At 40.2% G+C, this 25,608-nt stretch overlaps 2 long non-coding RNA genes across 2 annotated transcripts; one reads left to right on the top strand and one right to left on the bottom strand.

The window, feature by feature from the left end:
* Window positions 1-4,729: 4,729 nt before the first annotated feature.
* On the bottom strand, window positions 4,730-8,726 carry LOC310892422. Its single transcript, XR_014578109.1, has 4 exons — window positions 8,477-8,726; window positions 6,491-6,544; window positions 5,818-5,868; window positions 4,730-5,241 (listed from the first exon to the last, which is right to left on the bottom strand). It is a non-coding gene; the product is annotated as an uncharacterized lncRNA (long non-coding RNA).
* Window positions 8,727-9,047: 321 nt separating this feature from the next.
* LOC310892421 lies at window positions 9,048-18,610 on the top strand. Its single transcript, XR_014578108.1, has 2 exons — window positions 9,048-11,190; window positions 14,625-18,610. It is a non-coding gene; the product is annotated as an uncharacterized lncRNA (long non-coding RNA).
* Window positions 18,611-25,608: the final 6,998 nt, after the last annotated feature.

Here is a 25,608-nt window from a genome sequence, read left to right as displayed (position 1 = left end):
GTCACTGCAGGGTCAGCAACATGGCCAGCCCAGGAAAAGTGTCTCCTGGCTGCCACAAAGACAAAAGATTGACAGCGTTGGTCTGAGGCAGGGGTTGCCCATGGCAATGGAAAGTGGCTCCCTTTGTTCTCCTGCAATCTCCTGTTATGGTGGCAGGCCTAGAAAGGGGCACAAAGAGACCATGGCACCCTCCTGTCCATGCCCTCTTCAGCCACGCAGCTGAAGATTCCTGTAGGCACCTACAAAGTCAGTCCAACAGGGAAGGACAGAAGGCATTCTGTAGGGTGATGGTTGGACCAGATGGTCTTGAAGGTCTTTTCCCACCTTAATGATTCTATAATTCTATATGGGTTCCACACAGACCTCACAACGAGGGCATTTGTTGTCAGGCTCACAGCTAGAATGTTTTGAGTTCTATCTCTTGTAATTTTCATCTAAGGCCATCAAAAAGCATTTCACTACCTTACATGCTTTCTCTTAGAAAACCATTAACCTTGGAATTTCTTATAGAATATAAGTAGAGAGAATCTAAAGGATCTTACCTTTTTAACTCTAGTACACATAAATAATAATTCTGTTGCAGCCAACTGGAAGATAATATTTTAAAGGTATGAGAAGAGAATCAGGACTAGAGGCCCAACATCTGTGTTACTTGCTACTTTTGGTGTTGACTCATTCGTTAATCCTTCAGTATGAAGCTTTAAATCCAACAGAAACTTCACAAGCCAAACTATTTCATTATTATTGTAGTATCAACTAACCAAAATTCCACTATTCTGAAGCATGCAAAAGAATATGATATTAAAAGGTAGGTTTTAACAAAACATTAACATCTCTAACCAGCTGAGTTTCCACAGCATCTTTGATTTTAATTGGATTTCATGTAATTTGTTTGCCTACATTTCAGGCATCACTGGGCTATAGCTAGTGAATGGAAAATTAAACTGCCTTCTCTAATACCCGAAATTCTTCCCCAGATGGACAGTTTGAAAGGAATGGAACATGCACTGACTTCAAAATATTATAAAAATTACTGCAGTCATAATGGGGTATCCACTTCACAAGTTCTATAGTTCTACACCAAGCCAAGTACAGCCAGAACAGCTCATTATATTCTACATCCAGATGTACCTGCAGGAACATGCCTCACTTTTCTCATCACAGCCATATAAAGAATTTCTGTTAACAATAAAGCATTTTAAGAGGTTCCTCACAAATTTTGACAGTCAAGATAAAAACTGAACTTTCTACATCTTTGCCTTTTTCCTTGCTTCATCTAATCTTATACCAATTCACTTTTATGTTAAAACTTAGTGGTGAAAGAGCTTTACTTTATCTACAGCTGCATTCTCACAGTTGAGGTTTTATTTTTTTTTCTCTTATGAGCAATTCTGATATTATAATAGAGGTATTCACAACCCAAGGGTCCCCTCCTAGAAATCTGCTAATCAGCTTTGTGAAGGCTTGGGTATTTTTCTTCCCTGTGAAAGATTTCTTATTTGAATACTGCTAAATCATCTAACTGAAAATGATTTATAAATTAGTTTTGCAAAACAAAGTCTTTGCCTCTAGAAAAGACTGAATTGCTGCAGGTTACAAATATTTTCAGGAGAACACTACCTAATGCATTAATACAGTCTTCATTTTAAACCTTTATTCAAATGATATCATTTGAATATAATGTCATACTGCAAATATAGGACACACTTTATTTCAGGAAGCACATTTATATTGTTTTAGTAAAGACCTGTCTAATACAAGTTTGTGGCCTTTCTAGTTATAATAAAAAAAAAATTATTTTCTTAAACAAGAAAGTAAAACCAAAATGCCACATTTTTTCATACGTGTTATATCTTATTTTCACATATGCAAGTGCCAAAAGAACTCTTAATCCCTTTTGCAGTGGTTTTATTTTAGACAACAGGCTTACTTGTCTCCCCATTTTGTCTCAAATATTTTCCTATTGTATCTCCTAGAGACAGACTGATTGATGGGTTCTCATATCATAATCTGTCAAATTTGAACCTGTTCAATTTGACCTCTAATTTTAAACATCACTGAGCTAGAAGGGACTACAGGTAGTCATTAGGCCATGCCTGGCCTTACACTTAGATCAAGCATATCTAAGTTTTCTTTGTGTACGTTGGTCTAAACTATTCAGCAAGGCCTCCACTTTTAGTGGCACAACCAGTAGCCTACCAACACTTTCCTATCTTTATACATAAGCAAATTTTTCCAGATATTAAATGGAATCTTCTCTCTATTCCTTTTTATATCCCCCATGGATATAAGGGATAAAATGCCTTATTCTCTGCAACACTTTCACATATTTGACTGTTGTCTTCATAGCCCTCCTCTCTTCATGATTAAATAAATTCTTCAGTCTTTCCATGTAGGCAATGTTTTGAGTGTCTGTGATCACTCTAACTCCTTTCACCTGAACTGGTTAGTTGCCTTTATTTAAATGCAATGCCCAGTACTGGATACTACTGGTTAGTTGCCTTTATTTAAATGCAATGCCCAGTACTGGATACTACTCTGTAACTTTACCAATAACAAGCAGAGAGAAAATATTTTATACCTTGCACACTGTATTGACTGAACAGACAGGAACGACATTTGCCTTTCTCCCTTTGTGTCTTAGGTTCACCTTTTGATCCAGTGCAGACCCAAGCTCCTTTCCTAAAGTTTTGCTATTTAACTAGACTTTTTCTTACCCATATGTGTCCAGTTGATTTCTCCTTTTGATTTCTCCAGTTGATTTCTCCTGCCCATGAATAATACATTATAGTTGTCCCTGTTCAATTTCACCTTCCTATTTTCAAGCTACTTATTCATTTTTTCAAGGTTATTTTGAATTCTATGTTCTTATCATGCCTCCCAGCTCTATGTCATTCAAAAATTGAACAGGTGTATTCTTCAGACAGTTGAGAAAAAACTGAACCCAGCAAGACTGAAGAAACATCTCATGTGGAGAAACATGTGGAACCATACTAGACACATTTGCCTTTTTGACACAAATCACTGATCATTATTTCATGGTTTATGAAATCTATCCAACCCTTCTGTATCCAAACTCTCAGTGCTTTATATACGTTCCCAATTTTTTATATGATACTGTATCAAAAACCCTACTAAAGTCAAGATAAATGGCATTTATGTCCTCAAATCTTATTGTACTTCTGCAGAAGTAAATCACGTGAATTGGATAATTTTGTGTTGGCTGCTACTCACATCACATCCTTGTTGTCTTCTAGGTGCTAAGAAACAACTTGTTTCATCAGTTGTCCAAACATTTTCTGACAGAATAAATTAAGTTAGCGACTGAATCGTAAGCCCAGTCTTCCTTTCTCCTGGCTTGTTCTTCAAGAGCATTTCAAGATGTTTCCTGCCCATCTCTTGCTCTCAAGTACAACATTAATACCTAATATTTCATCATGCAGTCCTTAAATTTCCCCATTACAGAACTCACAAGCCCTTGCTGACTTGAAAAACTAATATTTAAATTGTTCCTTTCCCATAGCTGAGGTCTTTCTTTTTGTCACTGCTATTAAGTATAATACTCCACAACTGCAATTGATCAGTCTTGTACAGACCAAGACAAAAAAGTTACTACAAAATCTGACCTTCTGAATATCATCCAACAATAGCTTTTCCTCTCTACTGAACAGCTTACCAACTCACCCTTTCCTTCACCTTCTCTCTGTTACAATTGTATTTCTAAATTGATTGATATCCCTTGGCAGATGCATCTTGTTTTGAGCATTGGCTTTTCAAAATTTCGTTCCTATATGTTCATGTTATATTTATCACTCATCCTCAGTAGCCTGACCTAGTTTCTACTTCCAGCGTGATTTTTTCTTGTGTTTAAGGTTCATGCACAGTTCATGCTTTACTCAAGCTGATCTCTTACCACATTTTCTTTCTTTTCTCCACAGTAGGATAGTATATACCTGTGGATGTGTATTATGTAGTTGTGCGTATTACTTTTTAGGATCTAACGCTTCAATAGTATTTTTGTTTACATAAGATCTTGCTTACCGATTCTGAGAATTTGTTGAAATCTACCTTCTATGACTCAGTTGTTGTTCCTCCTTCTTGTCCTGAATGATCATGAATCCTTTTTTTCATGGACACTCTTAATGGACCTTCCAGCCTCAAATTTTCATCCATTCCTCACAACTGCCAAGGAATATAGTATAATATCCCCATCATTTGCTTTCTTTACTTCTTGAATCAGAAATATTTTCCCTGAAGCAATCCAAAAGTCTTCTGAGCAATCTGCTGCATTTCTTTCCCAGAAGACATTCTTCTTTATCCGCAGTTATGTTATGCTGAATATAAAAATCCTTATGAAATATCATTTATCATTTTTTCCCTCCTTCCTTTTCTCAAGCAACAAACCTTGGAAATAGGATGTAACTTAAAGTTATATCTTGCATTCAGAGACCATTTTGGAGAACAATTGATTATGTCTAGCTGATGTTTTGACACGCATACAAAGGTCAGCTTCAAGATAGCTTCAGTCATTGACAATGCAACCCAGAGCATATGAGATCCTGTAAGGGCATTCTATATGCTGCTATTAGGGCATACAGCACTAGGAGGCGAATATGTCAGTCAGTAAGTCTAGATGGTCCATTTGCTTGCTCACAGTCAGCCTGGGGTTTGCCTACAAGGCCTGAATGCTGGAAATCAGTGGATCTGGGACTATGCCAGGCTGCTGGCTGCTCTTATAGGTCCTGTTTAAACTAACAATAATCTCACTGAGTGACACATAAGGGGGAATACTGGGGAGACTGCTCAAGTAAAAGCAAGCTTTACTGAACACAGCTGGAAGTTACCCAGGAAGCAAAATATAGTTCTTAATATCAAAATCCCAAAATATAAATCTAGGTAATTATGCTATTTTGAGTGCTATAAGCAGAAAGATAAACAATATAAAAATAGAGTAATTCTAAGACACTAAACATAAATTTCTGCATTTTATTTAAACAAGATTTTTATTTAAACAAGATTTTTATTTAAACAAGATTAATTTTATAGTCCATAAAAACAGAGCATAGGAATATAACAGCAATCTTGTGAGATTAGATCTGTCATGTACCAGCAACAAGAGAAATGTCCATAGCAGAAGCAGATGTGGAAGTTCTCATTTCAAGTCAAATAAATTCTGATCAAACATAATACAGATGGTAGAATGTAAAGCTTGCAAGCCGAAGTTGGATCCTGAGCAGACTCCTTGCATGAAGTGACATAAACACAGTGTATGATGTAACACTGGATTTTGATGGGTGTAAGGGTTTTAATAACATGAATTTGAAATAATCCCATCACAGGCTTACCAAAAGGCCACAGATAAAGAACCAGATAAGGTATTTCAATGGAAGGCAGTAATATCTGTCAAGTATACACAATGATGAAGGGTCTTCTTTTTGTTACTATATAGGTGGCAAAAGTGGATCTTAAAACAGGGGCAAGAATAACCCTATCAGATAATACCTAAAGCTCATATTAGTGTCTTAGAATTTCAATTTTCATTCATAAAATAAATGTTTAGGTATGCTGATGTGAAAAATGCTTTCAAATGTAACTTGAATGTAAACATTATCTTGATTTCTGTCTACATCTATAAAGATCTGAAATTCTTAGATATAAAAAGAACAAGTAGACCCATATATCATAATTAGGTCTTCCTTCCAATAATGCCAAATCAATCTTTTTGACCTTCATCTTCTACATTTTAGATAAATTATGTGAAGATTTTTAGATCATAGCTACCTTTAGGGGAATACATTCTTAAGAGAATATAACTACCTGCACCATAAAGCATAGAAGCCTCGCCCATCCTCTTCAGGGTAAATGAACCTAGCAGGAACAGAACAATGATGAAGATGCAAGAGGTGAGCTAATATTTTCCAGAAGTTACTTAAAGCAGCTCAGCAGTAAATACTAAGTATATGCACATACCTTAATGATGGAAGTATTAGCTTAGTGCTAAAATAACCTCCAGAATAAAATGGCTCCATTCTATACTAACACAGGGAAATGTCTTCTTGGAGGTGCCACAAGGAATTTATAACGTTAGTCGTTAGCTTAGACTTAACTAAGTCAGCTAAGGATGATTTCCATCAGTAGGATTCTCCTTCCTCTAGTTGCACTAATTCCTTACATGGTGTAAGGAATTCAGTTACGTGTTTTATCATGGGGCTCAGACTGTAAATTCTGAAGTGCCAGCATTCATAGACACTTGGTGTCTCTGACATGGATTTCTGGTACTTTAAAGGTCTCTGCACAGGATTAGGGTGTATCAAAACAACTACTGGGGGATGAAAGATTTATAAAGACTATCTTTATGTGAGACGAGAATGTAATGGAACTTACTTAACCAGTTACATGTTATTGGGGTGACGGAGGATTTCCTGTCCTTACAGATATCCCCTGGTGTTATTGTCAGGGGAAGAAATTGAAGTAAAATTGTTGTCCTTACCTCAAATAGCTAAGATGTCCCTCGTTCTGGTTTATGAGGCCTCTTCTTTTCCCTCTGTGACACAGAATAGCTACTGGTTAGACATTTTAGTCTCTTGGAACCAATTTGAATCATGAGCACGGAGCACTCCTATATTGTGAACCATTTCTAAAGGTCTCCAAAAGTGCTGAAAAGTGGTGTTATCAGTACAGTTTATAATTTGAGAAACCTGTAGCAGATCCAGCTTCTTACTGTTTTTGTAAAGCTACCGGAATCACACCTTAGTTCTCAAGATTAGATTCGCTCAGTTGCTATACTTCTTCTGCACTGATAAGAAAACTTCTCATCTCCACTGAGAGTCCTAAGCACCTCAGTAAACTTTCTTTTTTAGATTTATGCCTTAAGCACAATAAAATACATATGGTTTATGGCAAGAGTAGAAAGAAAAGAGCAATATATGACCATCTAATTGGAGAAATAGCAAGCAGCTTTGGCTGAAAAGGCCATAAGATGCATAGCAAAAAGCAATAATCCACAGGTAAACCAGCTAAACACAAGAAACAAAGAGTATAGGTGAGCAGGTAGAGTGCAGGTGTAAACTGTCCCTTGATTAGATATTATGTCAAAATACTTTCCTATCAAGGAACATAGACCAAATTGAGCCTTCTGTATCCAGAACCACACACATTTGACAAGTGCTTAAAAGTGGCTTGATAAGCAGGAAACCAAATGAAGCCCTGGTGAATTATAGAGGGATATCTTCCCCCTAGCCTGTCCCACACCCCAGCATTTCTCCACATCCCTACTGCACCCCAATGAAACAAGAGTCTGCCAAGCTCTCCTCCAGCCTTCAGCTTTCTGCTATCTGGGGAATTAGTCTCGGCCTCCTTTTCATTCAGACATCAGTGTTCATTACAAGGGTAGCAATATCATTGCCTTTGAAACTCCTGCCTATCTTCCAATTTGGCTAAAGGTAAGTCAATAGGCCCAGAAGTTAGCAGGGGAAGGTGGTGTCTAAGAAACTGTATTTTTTGTCTCTTAAAAAATATTTAAAAAGAGATTAATTGTCCACTAAATATATTGACATTCCTAATATCACAGATAACGAGAGTATTTTGTACACAGGTGATGCTTGCAGTACAGAATGAAGGAATATTTTGGCACTGTCCAGGGATGGTTGCCCTCAGGTAATGTATTGTTGGAAAATCTTGCTGTCTGTTATTAAAAAGCAGAACCTTTCAGAGTTCCAGGACTTCATGTTGCCTGATCTGATCTTATAGGCTGAGAAAAAATGAAGTTTTACGTACACAGAAATAATTATAAGAGACGTTTGAAATGCCAAAGGAGATTTTAGTACAGACAGACAAGCAGCACGGAGATAGTCAAAAGTATGTGATAAATATGATATGCCATGCCACATATAAAGATAAAGGAGCTATCCTGTATAAAAAGAGTTCTGTCTTTTTATTTTGTGAGATTTGGTTGTATCTAATGGATAAGGATCTGTTGGATCTGTCATCCTTAAGTAAATAAACCAGCAACAGAAGGAAGTAGGTGTTTTTGAAGATGTCCAAAAAGAGCTCCAATTCACCAAATGTAAGCACTTAATTAACGACACTAATGAATTTTAAAATCCAACTCAGATGGTCTGGATCTCACCTTGGAGGCTTTCAAAAGCACCTAACTCTTCTCCTGTAACTAGGTAGAGAATTTAGTTATTATAAAAATGTTATATTTGAAAATGTTATATGTATGTGTATATAATATAGAAATAGATTATGGGGATCATTAGGCACTTAGAATAAAGACACAAGTACCATGATAAATCAGTCTCCACCCACTGTCCTTCTTTTGGGAAAGCAGAATTAAAGAAGAATTTTTAAGAGAAAATGAAAACAAGAAGCTAGAAACACAGTAGCACACAATAATGTTTCATTATATTATTTCTAAAATTTCATATCACTCATGATATCTGCAGGAAAGCAAAAATGAAAGTAAAATAAATACCTCTCCAATGCTGAAGACTGATAAATGGGGTCTCTATTAAAGACAATGTCATTTGCATATTCTTTATTTGAGGGTTGCAAAACATCTCATCTCTTCCTCCATCTCCATGTAAAAGAGCTCCCTAAAGCTTTTCCTAATAAGCTCCCAAAGCTTCAGCTAAGTTTTATATACAAAAAGAAAGATTACTCTCATGCAGTAGTGCTATCTTACACAATCAAAGGAAGAGCTGACAAACAACCACTGTTCCTTGAGGCAGTTTCTGTAGTGGAAAATAAATACTTGGTCTGAACTCAACTATATGGAAGTAATGCCAAAAATGAAGTAACTCCTGGCTCTAAAGACACTGAGGCTCACTAGAAAACTTCCACAGGCTTTGGCTTACATTGTAATTTATTTTCCAGTGATTCTGTAGAGACTAAATCGCTGAACTGACATTTAGGAAATGGATTTGGTTTCCTGTTCCTGGCACAGATTACCTATAAGACCCTGGATCAGTCATAGTGCAATACTGTAAAACATAAAATGATTTCTTTGAGTGCATACATACCAACACTGGAATATTAGCCTGGAGGATAGAGATGGCACCGCTTTTAAGGCTGAAAGAGGAAAAATCATAACTTGAAGTAATACAAAATGTATACACACAAATTAGTGACAGTTGATAAAATTATTAAATAAATGATTCCCAGTCCATAAAAAGATTTTGAGCCTCTTGAACCATCTATGAAACAATAAAAAACTGATTTCTGTTTGAAAGTACCTAACAAGAAGAAAATAATAACAGAAGCTTCTGATCAAATTTAGACCTAAAAGGTTAGTACACATTTTAGCCATGTTATTTATAAATGGTTATTCATGGAAAAAAAACATACATAGATGTTCTATGAGAGTTTAAAACATGTATTCTACACCTTAAAATTAGGGATTTGATGCAGAAAATATCTGACATACAGTATGTCAGACCAGCTAATAAATGTTTCTTCTGGATTTTAAGTGGTGTGGATCTCTTTCTATTGTAGTTTATTCATCTTTGAAACTCTGTGGAATTAGGCAACATAAAGTCATTTTTAGATGTTATCATTATGCTGTTTGTAAGAAATGGTCCAGCAATTCGTGCCACTAAGGGGTTTTGAAGGGTTAACATTGAGGCCTGGGTTTAGGCGAGAAGAGAACAAAGGGATTTCTTCGGAGAAAAACTGCTGACTTTGCACGAATGTGCAGTAACTTCTGACAGCCGGCCAAGAGACCACTAGATAAGGAGGAAGAATATGAGCCTCCCTGTCCGAGCGGCCCCCGAGAAACTAACAGAGACTGATAAGCAGGCGCACCTGGGAGGACTTCGGATTCGGGAAACCAATTATAATAACCCTGCCTCTTCTAGAAGTAGTAATGAATATGTATTAGCCTAGGAGCATAAAAACCAGCCGCCTTACGTAACAGGTGTGCGTCCCGGTGGAGCAGAGACTCCCGGCGCACCCAGCGCTGTTTGCTTGCCTCTATTCGTTTAATAAATTGTAAACTCTGATTGTAATCCTATTTGGGACTCAGTCATTTATAACAATTGGGGGCTCGTCCGGGATGGTCTTGGTTCCTGAATTCTGACTTGATCTAGGAGGGGCGCCCCCACCATTTGGTGGCTCCTGTTCGAGTCAGGTCAGGGCTAATGCCATCTTGAACCTGAATAAGGGCAAGCAAAGATTTAGATTTTTTTATGAGCTCCCTTTGCCGGCTGCAGCACTATATTTTGCCCGTAATTCTGCGCGCGAAGATCCGAACGAAGACGACGGAGTCGTAAGTATTTAAGGCGTATACCGTTCGGTTGGGTGGGTTTCGGTTGCCTGTGTGTGTGAGAGTGTGACTGAGACGGAACGTAGTTCCGAAGCGATTGTGGAGGTCTTCTAACCGCGGTTCCAATCTCCCGCGAGGGACTTGGCCGGTGAAGGACCGAAGCGATTCCTATAGTGTAAGAAATGGTCCAGCAATTCGTGCCACTAAGGGGTTTTGAAGGGTTAACATTGAGGCCTGGGTTTAGGCGCGAAAAGAACAAGGGATTTCTTCGGAGAAAAACTACTGACTTTGCACGGATGTGCAGTAACTTCTGATAGCCGGCCAAGAGACCACCAGATAAGGAGGAAGAATGAGAGCCTTCCTGTCTTCCTGTCTCCCTGGACCACCAGATAAGGAGGAAGAATGAGGGCCTTCCTGTCTCCCTGTTCGAGCAGCCCCTGAGAAAGTAACAGAGACTGATAAGCAGGCGACATCGGATTCGGGAAACCAATTATAATAACCTTGCCTCTTTTAGAAGTAGTAATAAATATGTATTAGCCTAGGAGTATAAAAAAGTAGATGCCTTACGTAACGGGTGTGCGTCCCGGTGGAGCAGAGACTCCCGGCGCACCCAGCGCTGTTTGCTTGCCTCTATTCGTTTAATAAATTGTAAACTCTGATTGTAATCCTATTTGGGACTCAGTCATTTATAACAATTGGGGGCTCGTCCGGGATGGTCTTGGTTCCTGAATTCTGACTTGATCTAGGAGGGGCGCCCCCACCATTTGGTGGCTCCTGTTCGAGTCAGGTCGGGGCTAACACCATCCTGAACCTGAATAAGGGCAAGCAAAGATTTAGATTTTTTTTATGAGCTCCCTTTGCCGGCTGCAGCACTATATTTTGCCCGTAATTCTGCGCGCGAAGATCCGAACGAAGACGACGGAGTCGTAAGTATTTAATGTGTATACCGTTCGGTTGGGTGGGTTTCGGTTGCCTGTGTGTGTGAGAGTGTGACTGAGACGGAACGTAGTTCCGAAGCGATTGTGGAGGTCTTCTAACCGCGGTTCCAATCTCCCGCGAGGGACTTGGCCGGTGAAGGACCGAAGCGATTCCTATAGGATTCGTGGGTGGGTGATAGGTCCTAAACCCCCTGCAAGACACTCTCACTAAGGCAACCAAGGGCTGTAGGAATTGCCACAGTAAAATTCCTAGATGGGTCAGACAAAATTGAAGACCCGGGACCAGAGAAAAGGGAGCAAATTACCAGACATACCACCAGAAAGTCCATTAGGGATAATGATTAGAAATTGGAACGATAGGGGCCCCAGAAAAGGAAAAAGCAAAGTAAAAATGATTCAGTATTGTATGATAGAATGGCCAAAGGAGCCTTTAAGACCACATGTCTTTTGGCCTATTTTCGGATCTTTTGAAGACTGGGTTTGCCAGGCTTTAAATCTACATGTTAACTCAAAGGAACCTTTTAGCCAGGAGGAAAGTGATTATGCAGGATTATGGATCAGGATCTCACGTCCTTTTCCAGCCTCAATATTTACACTAAAAGCAGACGAGAAGTTTGACGAAGAAGAGAACAAAAAAAATAAAAAATAAAAAAAAAAGGAAAAAGAAAAAGATGATGAATGGGAGTCATTGGATAACCTACCACCTCTATATCCTAACAATCCACCCCCGGTGGTGCATCTTGTAATCCTGTTTTGTTCTTAAATGTTTTGACTGTGTCAAGGAGGAAGGTGGGAGCATTATCTAAGTAACAGTTTAAAAGTTTGGGTATATTCGCGGTGGTGTTCGGTCAGTTTCCCAAGTATCGGGGGAGAGGGGCTGACTGATTATCAAAGTGGTAGAACGGAGAGTCACTTCTTTGGTGGTTCGGGCCTGAGCCCTAGGAATTTGGTAAGAAGGGGGAGAGCGAATTTATTTAGGCCTCAATACCTTTTTAAACCCCCATCTTGACGGATACACAGGAGTGATTCCTTGTTTTGTGTAGGCTTACTAACAAAGTGCATGAGAAAAATTAGCATTCGGCTTGAAATTCGGTCTTATTGAAATGTAAATTTTGTGGAAAAGGTGTTATTGTTTGTCTAGAAGACGGAAGGCTGAGTGCTTCAGGTGTTTTTCCGAAGTCCTGCGGATTTATGATTGGAATGGGGCTCATTAATAATCTGAAATAGTAAAGTTTGTATGTGGAAAGAAGAGTTTAATCCCAAAGAATTGGGACATTTGGGAAGAAGATTAGGAAAAGATAGTAAAAACCTGCAATAAAAAGGTTTGCGTGGAAATTGAAACAAGGGACAGTAAGTAATATAAATAAATAAAAGGGAATGGGAAATCAAGGAAAAGGGGAAAATCCAAAAAAAAAAAAAAAAAGACGTCCTAAAAAAAAAAAAAAAAAAAAAAAAAAAAAAAGCCTCCTTGGGTGCATATTGGCACATTGGAAGGATATTGTTAGAAATGGGGGCACAGAAAGCAAGAGGACTTTCACTAAGTATTGCAATCAATGGTGGCCACTATATAAACTAAATGGCCACTTTATGGATCAATCGACTATAACAGTGTCTTGCAATTAATGTTTTTGAGGAGAGAAGGAAAATAGGATGAAATGTTGTATAGTGATATGTTGTTTCAGCATCTTGGAGGGAAAAGGTTTGGAATTAAGTTGGCCCCTGACTGAGCCTTTGGTGTTGGCATTAGAAAAGTACGGGCTGGAGAAAGATAAAGGAAGTGTTAAAAGGATTGTTGAAGGTGTTAAAGGCTGTGTGGCATGTAGTATTTAACAGAGCTGTTTGAAGTTGAATGAGCAGGGGAAGAGGATGTAGGAATGTTAATAGTTCCGCCTCAACCCGAGGCTGAGATCTCTAAATCGCGGTGTGAGCCCTCTGGGGCAGGGGGACCGTGATGGGTCCGAGAGAGTTGTCGTGGAAACAGAAAAGCAGCTAACTCTTGAAACAACCTGAGTTCCTGTGTGAGCTCAGATTGCCAATGGGACCGCTCAGGGAACTTTCAACGATTGCATTCCCCTGACCGACCCCCTCACTGAGACCCTAATCACCCCGGAAATTATGTAAATACCAAAATCTGGTTAAAATGGGAAACGAGAATCTGTTCCAACAAGGTCCAAAAGAAACCCCTATGGAATTTTTGAATTTTTGGACCAACTTTGAAATGCAATGAGAAAAAAAAAATGGACCTGGCTTAAAAACAAACAAACAAACAAACAAACAAACAGAGGCAACTGGCTAACCTCTTTCCAGGGCAATCAGCCCCTGATATCAGAAAGAAATTGTCTTAGGCTGCAGGACAAACAACAGTCAGGAATGATGGGGACCTGGGGCATCTACCCTAGCAGGTCCACTAGTTGAAATAAAGCTAGGAAACGAAGACAGGCTTGAATTTTTTGTTGGTTATGGGAGCTTCTTTCTCTGTGTTAATTAGGCTGTAAATGTAATAGGAGCAACATATTCAGTGTTAAATAGTTTAAAAGGACGATTAGGAACTAAGACAACTACAATAATTGGAGCCACAGGGAAAGAGGAAGAATGGTCATTCTTACGACCCCTTGATTTGCGTTTTGGGGGTGAGGAACTAACCCATAAATTTTAGTATGTACCAGAATGCCCGATGCCACTCTTGGGACGGGATCTATTAGCCAAATTAGATGCAACAATAACCTTTGAGGATGGAGAATTAATAATGAAGGTACCTGAGTCCAAAGTAGGCCAAATCCTAATGATCAAAGATAAACCCTTTGTTAATATTCCAAGAGAAGTAGAAAATGCAGTTATAGCAACAGTACGGGAAACAGATGTACCAGGGAAGTCGAAACTGGCACAACTGGTAAAGGTGGAATTAAAGGAAGGAGCCAAACCTGTTTGAATCAAACAATATCCACTTAAGATAGAAGCTAGGCACGGGAATAGTGAAAATTATTGACAAATTTCTCAAATATCAGATTCTGGAAGAATGTAAATCGGAATACAATACTCCAATTTTTCCAGTAAAGAAGCCGAATGGCGAGTATAGATCTGTACAAGATCTTAGAGCAGTAAATGAAATAACAAAGGATATTCACCCGGTAGTAGCTAATCCTTACACATTGTTAACATCTGTGAAAGAGAAATATAAATGGTTTACCGTGATAGATTTAAAGGATGCCTTCTTTTGCATACCTCTTGATAAAGATAGTAGAAAATTATTTGCCTTCAAATGGGAAAACGTATTGAAGTTTTTTTGGACCACATATGGTAACAACCGTTTTGGAACAAAGGGGGGGGGCACTGGTTATCACCCAGCCGGATGATGAAATATCAGGCAATACTAACTGAACAAGATGACATAACCTTGAAAACGACTAACCTGTTATATCCAGCAGTATTTCTAGGAACTGTTCCAGAAGAAGGACCATTGGAACACAATTGTGTGGAAATAATCGAACATACGCCAGCCGTGAATATTCGAAGGATGTACCCCTTGAAAGGTATTCAGTGGGAATACCACACTCCGTGGCACCCACAAAGCTCAGGGAAAGTAGAAAGGATGAATCAAACAATAAAACAACAATTGGCTAAGTTAATGATCGAGACACAGCTGCCCTGGACGAAATGCTTACCATTGGCACTTTTAAACATAAGAACTAAACCACACAGTGAGACTGGTTATCATCATATGAAATGTTATATGGTACGCCTTATTCTCAAGGGATGCCCCTAGGGAACAATGTAGTTGAGGATCATAGTATCCAGAAATACATAATTACCATTGGAAGGAGATTACAGGAGATAAGATAAATTGGGATGATGACTCAGACACCACCTTTAGGATTTGCTATTCATAAAATACAACCAGGAGACAAGGTCTTAATAAAAACCTGGAGAGAAGAATCATTGAACCCCCGATGGGAGGGACTGTACCTTGTTTTACTTACTACTGAAACAGCTGTGAGAACAGCAAGAAGGGGTTGGACCCACGCATCCAGAATAAAAGGACCAATAACTACCGAAGCCTGGAGGGTTGAGTCCACTCCTGGGGAACTGAAACTGAGACTAAAGAGGAACTGATATCCCAGCAATGAGGTTCTGCATGAATTAAGGGCACTGGATAAAGAGGACAAGTCTGAAGGGAGGAAAGGGAGAAGGCAAGACCGGGGTAGGACCCTCCACTGCGGCGTGTATGGTCTACCGAGGGAGGCAACCCCTATGGGTATTGACCGCCGAGTGAGAGTGCCTCGACCGGACTTCTCCCTCACCAAGATCAGTTTGTCCTGAGAAAAATAACATGAGAACCTTTTAAACCCATAATAAAATTGTGATTAGTTTTTCCAGGAGCTGGATCACCCTGAAGGGCTGAATGGTAACACAAGCTCTGAAAGCGGGCCCAACCCCATGATTGAAGGCGCTTCCCACACTCTCAAGATTGGACGGCGAAAAAGGCTTATAATATGACAGGTCGCCAAAGAGAACTGAATTGTGACTGTAAGTGGAAACCCAACGTGGGAGCTTGGAAGCGTGCATATACGAGTACAAACGGGGCAGACATTGTAACAGGACCACTCGGTAACAAGGACACTCTGTATTATCACGCCCCAAAGGGTAAAGATGGATGGGATGGTCATTTTCCAAACGGGACGTGGGCCCTAAAGGGACATTATTGGGTGTGTGGCAAACATGCTTACAAGAGGCTACCTGGAAACTGGTCGGGAATATGCTATGGGGGGTACATAAGACCCTTGTTCTTTTTATTGTCACAAACACAAGGAAATCATTTAGGAATAAGATTATATGATGACCTGAACAGAGTAAAACGATCTATTGATACTTCCTTATCCGGGGGTAGTGCCCAAAAATGGGGAAAGGATGAATGGCCTCCTGAAAGAATCATACAGCATTATGGGCCAGCCACCTGGAACCCAAATGAGTTGATATCAGGAGCCCGAGAACCTATTTATAATTTGAACCGAATAATTAGGTTGCAAGCTATCCTCGAAGTTGTAACAAATCAAACAGCGACAGCCTTGGATCTTTTGGCTGACCAATCCACTCAAATGAGAAATGCTATATTCCAACATAGAATGGTCTTAGACTATTTACTAGCAGAAGAAGGGGGAGTATGTGGAAAACTGAACGATTCTAATTGTTGTCTACAGATTGATGATAATGGAAAAGTGGTCAAGCAGATAACAAAGGAAATTAGAAAGTTAGCCCACGTCCCAGTACAAACTTGGAAGGGTAAGGATTGGGATTTCTTTTCATGGTTGCCTGGTGAACCATGGGTTAAAAGGATGCTGTTTTTATTTTTATGTGGTGTAATGACATTATTGTTTATACCTTGTATGATACCTTGCTTTACGTTGTTGATACGGCGAGTAATAAATAGCACCCAATTTGTGATGACTTCAGTGGAGAGAAAAGGTGACGTGTCGATAATGATGCTTAAGAAGTGGACACCCCGAGAACTGACTGATGAAATCCAATTGTTACTGACAAAGGTTGAAGGAGAGACACGAATTGATGATTAAAAAAAAAAAAAAAAGGGAGGAATTGTAAGAAATGGTCCAGCAATTCGTGCCACTAAGGGGTTTTGAAGGGTTAACATTGAGGCCTGGGTTTAGGCGCGAAAAGAACAAGGGATTTCTTCGGAGAAAAACTACTGACTTTGCACGGATGTGCAGTAACTTCTGATAGCCGGCCAAGAGACCACCAGATAAGGAGGAAGAATGAGAGCCTTCCTGTCTTCCTGTCTCCCTGGACCACCAGATAAGGAGGAAGAATGAGGGCCTTCCTGTCTCCCTGTTCGAGCAGCCCCTGAGAAAGTAACAGAGACTGATAAGCAGGCGACATCGGATTCGGGAAACCAATTATAATAACCTTGCCTCTTTTAGAAGTAGTAATAAATATGTATTAGCCTAGGAGTATAAAAAAGTAGATGCCTTACGTAACGGGTGTGCGTCCCGGTGGAGCAGAGACTCCCGGCGCACCCAGCGCTGTTTGCTTGCCTCTATTCGTTTAATAAATTGTAAACTCTGATTGTAATCCTATTTGGGACTCAGTCATTTATAACATATAGGATTCGTGGGTGGGTGATAGGTCCTAAACCCCCTGCAAGACACTCTCACTAAGGCAACCAAGGGCTGTAGGAATTGCCACAGTAAAATTCCTAGATGGGTCAGACAAAATTGAAGACCCGGGACCAGAGAAAAGGGAGCAAATTACCAGACATACCACCAGAAAGTCCATTAGGGATAATGATTAGAAATTGGAACGATAGGGGCCCCAGAAAAGGGAAAAAGTAAATTAAAAATGGTTCAGTATTGTATGACAGAATGGCCAAAGGAGCCTTTAAGACCACATGTCTTTTGGCCCGTTTTCGGATCCTTTGAAGACTGGGTTTGCCAGGCCTTAAATATACATGTTAATTCAAAGGAACCTTTTAGCCAGGAGGAAAGTGATTATGCAGGATTATGGATCAGGATCTCACGTCCTTTTCCAGCCTCAATATTTACACTAAAAGCAGACGAGAAGTTTGACGAAGAAGAGAACAAAAAAATAAAAAAGAAAAAAAAAAGGAAAAAGAAAAAGATGATGAATGGGAGTCATTGGATAACCTACCACCTCTATATCCTAACAATCCACCCCCGGTGGTGCATCTTGTAATCCTGTTTTGTTCTTAAATGTTTTGACTGTGTCAAGGAGGAAGGTGGGAGCATTATCTAAGTAACAGTTTAGAAGTTTGTGTATATTCGCGGTGGTGTTCGGTCAGTTTCCCAAGTATCGGGGGAGCGGGGCTGACTGATTATCAAAGTGGTAGAACGGAGAGTCACTTCTTTGGTGGTTCGGGCCTGAGCTCTGGGAATTTGGTAAGAAGGGGGAGAGCGAATTTATTTAGGCCTCAGTACCTTTTTAAACCCCCATCTTGACGGATACACAGGAGTGATTCCTTGTTTTGTGTAGGCTTACTAACAAAGTGCATGAGAAAAATTAGCATTTGGCTTGAAATTCGGTCTTATTGAAATGTAAATTTTGTGGAAAAGGTGTTATTGTTTGTCTAGAAGACAGAAGGCTGAGTGCTTCAGGTGTTTTTCCGAAGTCCTGCGGATTTATGATTGGAATGGGGCTCATTAATAATCTGAAATAGTAAAGTTTGTATGTGGAAAGAAGAGTTTAATCCCAGAGAATTGGGACATTTGGGAAGAAGATTAGGAAAAGATAGTAAAAACCTGCAATAAAAAGGTTTGCGTGGAAATTGAAACAAGGGACAGTAACTAATATAAATAAATAAAAGGGAATGGGAAATCAAGGAAAAGGGGAAAATCCAAAAAAAAAAAAAAAAAAAAAAAAAAGACGTCCTAAAAAAGAAAAAGCCTCCTTGGGTGCATATTGGCACATTGGAAGGATATTGTTAGAAATGGGGGCACAGAAAGCAAGAGGACTTTCACTAAGTATTGCAATCAATGGTGGCCACTATATAAACTAAATGGCCACTTTATGGATCAATCGACTATAACAGTGTCTTGCAATTAATGTTTTTGAGGAGAGAAGGAAAATAGGATGAAATGTTGTATAGTGATATGTTGTTTCAGCATGTTGGAGGGAAAAGGTTTGGAATTAAGTTGGCCCCTGACTGAGCCTTTGGTGTTGGCATTAGAAAAGTACGGGCTGGAGAAAGGTAAAGGAAGTGTTAAAAGGGTTGTTGAAGGTGTTAAAGGTTGTGTGGCATGTAGTATTTAACAGAGCTGTTTGAAGTTGAATGAGCAGGGGAAGAGGATGTAGGAATGTTAATAGTTCCGCCTCAACCCGAGGCTGAGATCTCTAAATCGCGGTGTGAGCCCTCTGGGGCAGGGGGACCGTGATGGGTCCGAGAGAGTTGTCGTGGAAACAGAAAAGCAGCTAACTTTTGAAACAACCTGAGTTCGTGTGTGAGCTCAGATTGCCAATGGGACCGCTCAGGGAACTTTCAACGATTGCATTCCCCTGACCGACCCCCTCACTGAGACCCTAATCACCCCGGAAATTATGTAAATACTAAAATCTGGTTAAATTGGCTATTGGGAATTGAGAATCTGTTCCAACAAGGTCCAAAAGAAACCCCTATGGAATTTATGGAATTTTTGAATTTCTGGACCAACTTTGAAATGCAATGAAAAAAAAAAAAAAAAAATGGACCTGGCTTAAAAAAAAAAAAAAAAAAAAAAAAGAGAGAGAGGCAACTGGCTAACCTCTTTCCAGGGCAATCAGCCCCTGATATCAGAAAGAAATTGTCTTAGGCTGCAGGACAAACAACAGTCAGGAATGATGGGGACCTGGGGCATCTACCCTAGCAGGTCCACTAGTTGAAATAAAGCTAGGAAACGAAGACAGGCTTGAATTTTTTGTTGGTTATGGGAGCTTCTTTCTCTGTGTTAATTAGGCTGTAAATGTAATAGGAGCAACATATTCAGTGTTAAATAGTTTAAAAGGACGATTAGGAACTAAGACAACTACAATAATTGGAGCCACAGGGAAAGAGGAAGAATGGTCATTCTTACAACCCCTTGATTTGCGTTTTGGGGGTGAGGAACTAACCCATAAATTTTAGTATGTACCAGAATGCCCGATGCCACTCTTGGGACGGGATCTATTAGCCAAATTAGATGCAACAATAACCTTTGAGGATGGAGAATTAATAATGAAGGTACCTGAGTCCAAAGTAGGCCAAATCCTAATGATCAAAGATAAACCCTTTGTTAATATTCCAAGAGAAGTAGAAAATGCAGTTATAGCAACAGTACGGGAAACAGATGTACCAGGGAAGTCGAAACTGGCACAACTGGTAAAGGTGGAATTAAAGGAAAGAGCCAAACCTGTTTGAATCAAACAATATCCACTTAAGATAGAAGCTAGGCACGGGAATGGTGAAAATTATTGACAAATTTCTCAAATATCAGATTCTGGAAGAATGTAAATGGGAATACAATACTCCAATTTTTCCAGTAAAGAAGCCGAATGGCGAGTATAGATTTGTACAAGATCTTAGAGCAATAAATGAAATAACAAAGGATATTCACCCGGTAGTAGCTAATCCTTACACATTGTTAACATCTGTGAAAGAGAAATATAAATGGTTTACCGTGATAGATTTAAAGGATGCCTTCTTTTGCATACCTCTTGATAAAGATAGTAGAAAATTATTTGCCTTCAAATGGGAAAACGTATTGAAGTTTTTGGACCACATATGGTAACAACCGTTTTGGAACAAAGGGGGGGGGCACTGGTTATCACCCAGCCGGATGATGAAATATCAGGCAATCCTAACTGAACAAGATGACATAACCTTGAAAACGACTAACCTGTTATATCCAGCAGTATTTCTAGGAACCGTTCCAGAAGAAGGACCGTTGGAACACAATTGTGTGGAAATAATCGAACATACGCCAGCCACAAAGATTTGAAGGATGTACCCCTTGAAAGGTATTCAGTGGGAATACCACACTCCGTGGCACCCACAAAGCTCAGGGAAAGTAGAAAGGATGAATCAAACAATAAAACAACAATTGGCTAAGTTAATGATTGAGACACAGCTGCCCTGGACGAAATGCTTACCATTGGCACTTTTAAACATAAGAACTAAACCACACAGTGAGACTGGATTATCATCATATGAAATGTTATATGGTATGCCTTATTCTCAAGGGATGCCCCTAGGGAACAATGTAGTTGAGGATCATAGTATCCAGAAATACATAATTACCATTGGAAGGAGATTACAGGAGATAAGAGAAATTGGGATGATGACTCAGACACCACCTTTAGGATTTGCTATTCATAAAATACAACCAGGAGACAAGGTCTTAATAAAAACCTGGAGAGAAGAATCATTGAACCCCCGATGGGAGGGACTGTACCTTGTTTTACTTACTACTGAAACAGCTGTGAGAACAGCAAGAAGGGGTTGGACCCACGCATCCAGAATAAAAGGACCAATAACTACCGAAGCCTGGAGGGTTGAGTCCACTCCTGGGGAACTGAAACTGAGACTAAAGAGGAACTGATATCCCAGCAATGAGGTTCTGCATGAATTAAGGGCACTGGATAAAGAGGACAAGGCTGAAGGGAGGAAAGGGAGAAGGCAAGACCGGGGTAGGACCCTCCACTGCGGCGTGTATGGTCTACCGAGGGAGGCAACCCCTATGGGTATTGACCGCCGAGTGAGAGTGCCTCGACCGGACTTCTCCCACACCAAGATCAGTTTGTCCTGAGAAAAATAACATGAGAACCTTTTAAACCCATAATAAAATTGTGATTAGTTTTTCCAGGAGCTGGATCACCCTGAAGGGCTGAATGGTAACACAAGCTCTGAAAGCGGGCCCAACCCCATGATTGAAGGCGCTTCCCACACTCTCAAGATTGGATGGCGAAAAAGGCTTATAATATGACAGGTCGCCAAAGAGAACTGAATTGTGACTGTAAGTGGAAACCCAACGTGGGAGCTTGGAAGCGTGCATATACGAGTACAAACGGGGCAGACATTGTAACAGGACCACTCGGTAACAAGGACACTCTGTATTATCACGCCCCAAAGGGTAAAGATGGATGGGATGGTCATTTTCCAAACGGGACGTGGGCCCTAAAGGGACATTATTGGGTGTGTGGCAAACATGCTTACAAGAGGCTACCTGGAAACTGGTCGGGAATATGCTATGGGGGGTACATAAGACCCTTGTTCTTTTTATTGTCACAAACACAAGGAAATCATTTAGGAATAAGATTATATGATGACCTGAACAGAGTAAAACGATCTATTGATACTTCCTTATCCGGGGATAGTGCCCAAAAATGGGGAAAGGATGAATGGCCTCCTGAAAGAATCATACAGCATTATGGGCCAGCCACCTGGAACCCAAATGAGTTGATATCAGGAGCCCGAGAACCTATTTATAATTTGAACCGAATAATTAGGTTGCAAGCTATCCTCGAAGTTGTAACAAATCAAACAGCGACAGCCTTGGATCTTTTGGCTGACCAATCCACTCAAATGAGAAATGCTATATTCCAACATAGAATGGTCTTAGACTATTTACTAGCAGAAGAAGGGGGAGTATGTGGAAAACTGAACGATTCTAATTGTTGTCTACAGATTGATGATAATGGAAAAGTGGTCAAGCAGATAACAAAGGAAATTAGAAAGCTAGCCCACGTCCCAGTACAAACTTGGAAGGGTATGGATTGGGATTTCTTTTCATGGTTGCCTGGTGAACCATGGGTTAAAAGGATGCTGTTTTTATTTTTATGTGGTATAGTGACATTATTGTTTATACCTTGTATGATACCTTGCTTTACGTTGTTGATACGGCGAGTAATAAATAGCACCCAATTTGTGATGACTTCAGTGGAGAGAAAAGGTGACGTGTCGATAATGATGCTTAAGAAGTGGACACCCCGAGAACTGACTGATGAAATCCAATTGTTACTGACAAAGGTTGAAGGAGAGACACGAATTGATGATTAAAAAAAAAAAAAGGAGGAATTGTAAGAAATGGTCCAGCAATTCGTGCCACTAAGGGGTTTTGAAGGGTTAACATTGAGGCCTGGGTTTAGGCGAGAAGAGAACAAAGGGATTTCTTCGGAGAAAAACTGCTGACTTTGCACGAATGTGCAGTAACTTCTGACAGCCGGCCAAGAGACCACTAGATAAGGAGGAAGAATATGAGCCTCCCTGTCCGAGCGGCCCCCGAGAAACTAACAGAGACTGATAAGCAGGCGCACCTGGGAGGACTTCGGATTCGGGAAACCAATTATAATAACCCTGCCTCTTCTAGAAGTAGTAATGAATATGTATTAGCCTAGGAGCATAAAAACCAGCCGCCTTACGTAACAGGTGTGCGTCCCGGTGGAGCAGAGACTCCTGGCGCACCCAGTGCTGTTTGCTTGCCTCTATTCGTTTAATAAATTGTAAACTCTGATTGTAATCCTATTTGGGACTCAGTCATTTATAACATGTTTGTTTTATAAGTGAAGAGATGGAAATGACATTCTCAATACCTATTCTTTATATGGACAGCGCCTATTTAAATCTCTCCATGTGTTCTCTTTAGACTCTATATATTCACATATCAAGGGAATGATGCATCAGTGGCACCAAGCCCCCTGCATGATGAGGATGTTAAAACCGATGGGTGTAACTAATCTCAGGCATGTCTAGAGGTGAATTAATGATGGGGGAATGAGTGCAAGAGAGCAAGCCCAAGCTCTGGACCCTTGGTCACCCACACTTCTTACCTCTTATCTCACTCCCCGGCTCTGCCTGGGACTGCTCCAACTTGCTCTCTGACAAACCAGCCATAGAGGGGGCTAGTCCCACACTGAGTAGATGCAACCCAGTCTGTACCTGGCCTTTTTTTATTCAGCTCTATAGACATCACCTTAGAGACTTAGTTTAAGTGGGCTGAATCCGTCTGTAGGTGAAATGAATCCCACATCATAAGCAGACCCACCAATCTGGGCACAAATTTATTGAAACACATGGGCACAAACTGAAAACACTTTTTTTTCACTGTGAGGGTGGTTGAACACTGCAACAGGTTGCCCTGAAAGGCTGGTGAGTCTCTGTCCTTGTAGGTATTCAATACCAAATGGACATGGTCCTGGACAGCCTGCTGTGGGGGCTCTGCTTGAGCAGGGTGCTGGAGCAGACGCAGCCATTCCGTGATTCTGCAAATCTCTTAACTAGCATTTCCATGCTAGATCAGCTGCTGCAATGCAAGTCACATTACAGGTCTTGGATAAAAGGCATACAAAATCACATGGCTATATTGAGGGTTAGCTCTACCGTTACTGTGCTCATTTCCATGCAAAGGCAGAAACTACAAGGGGAGAGAGTTCCTACCACTCTGGGCAGATTGTTGTGTCTATCAGCCTAGCGTGCTTTTTTTTTTTTCAGCCCTGTAAGTTGTTTATACTAACTTTGTTCTTCACAAAAGGTCAGTTGAAGCTTGTGGGGTGTTTTCAGAGCTAATTTTTATTTGGGGACTCCCCTCAGGATGACCTGTGGAGAGACAGGGGCACCTAAGAACAAGAGTCTAAGAGTAGCTGCTGGGTATCACTCATGACAGAGACTTTTCCTGAACTAACAGCAGAGGAAATGTTGCAAAACTAACTTCCTTAAGCTAAAATCATATAACAGGATGCCTATAGTGCTTGTGAAGCCTTCCTCCTTGCAGATCTTCAAAAGCCACCTGGACATGGTCCTGGGCACCCTGCTCTGGGTGGCCCTCCTTGAGCAGGGAGCTGGACCAGATAGGCTCCAGAGGTCTCTGACAACCTCAGCCCTTCTGTGATTCTAATAAAATCAGTTTCTGGAGTTAACAAGGAAACAATGGGAGATTGCAAAAGCTACAGAGACATTGTTAACACAGAAGCTGTTGGTAGTACTGAGAATAAAATCCTTGTTCATTAATCCAATAGCTCTAGAAACTGAGATAGATGGATTTGCCATGAGGAAAACTAATAATGAACTCTGAGAGTACACTGAAAATATTTTCATGCAGGGTGAAAGTTTCCTTTGAAGGCTTTAAGACCACCTGAGAAAAACTGCTTCTTGGGGAAAAAAAAATGCAGGCACGCATGGGGTTGCTGCTGTCACATGCTGCTTGGCTGTGTTAGCCTAGACTTGAAGGTTGTGCAAAGGGGGCCCTTCTGGTGTCAAAAGTTGTTAAATTTCTCATAATCCTATTCGTTGTTCTCAGCACTTCCTACATCTCATGTCCTTCCTTTTCTACAGGAACAAATTTAACTTGTCTTTTGAAATCTCATTACCACAATATTGCTCCTTCCTGTGGCAGCCAGGCCGTACTGGTTGATAAAGAGAGAAGACAAGTTTTAATGAAAAGTAGGATTATTAACCTTGAAGTTACTTCTACACAGACTGGTAGTCCCAAGTTAGCACATGCACTGCAAGTTCTTCAGCTGCTGCTCTGCCATCAGCTCTGTATGTGCTGACTGCCCAGATTTTTGGCTAACAGATCAGATAGAGCCTTGTAGGTGATGAAATGTGTTGTGAGCAAAAGGAAGTTGTGGGGTGATGCAGATAAAACTGTAGCAGTGTTAGTGTAGTAGAGCAAGCAAAATAAGCTTAAAAACAAATGCACTGCGGTGTGTAGAAATCTTAGCCTAATTCCAACAGAAAGCTATTCTGGTTAATTCATGCAATCATTTGGCTATTCATTTGTCATGCCAAATCCTAATAACAAAGAGGCTCAAGGTACTTTTGTTTTTTCATCGCTGGCAGAAGATACTGAAAATAAAATGGACCCTTCAGGAAAGGATCATCCAAGCTGATGTTCCAGAATTTCCCTTTTATTAGCTTGAGCAAAGATACCAGCT

The sequence above is a fragment of the Anser anser genome (genome assembly GCF_964211835.1).
Source record: "Anser anser genome assembly, chromosome: 1".
Lineage (NCBI taxonomy): Eukaryota > Metazoa > Chordata > Aves > Anseriformes > Anatidae > Anser > Anser anser.
Note: the sequence above shows the minus strand (reverse complement) of the source record. Positions and strands in the feature narration are given on the sequence as shown.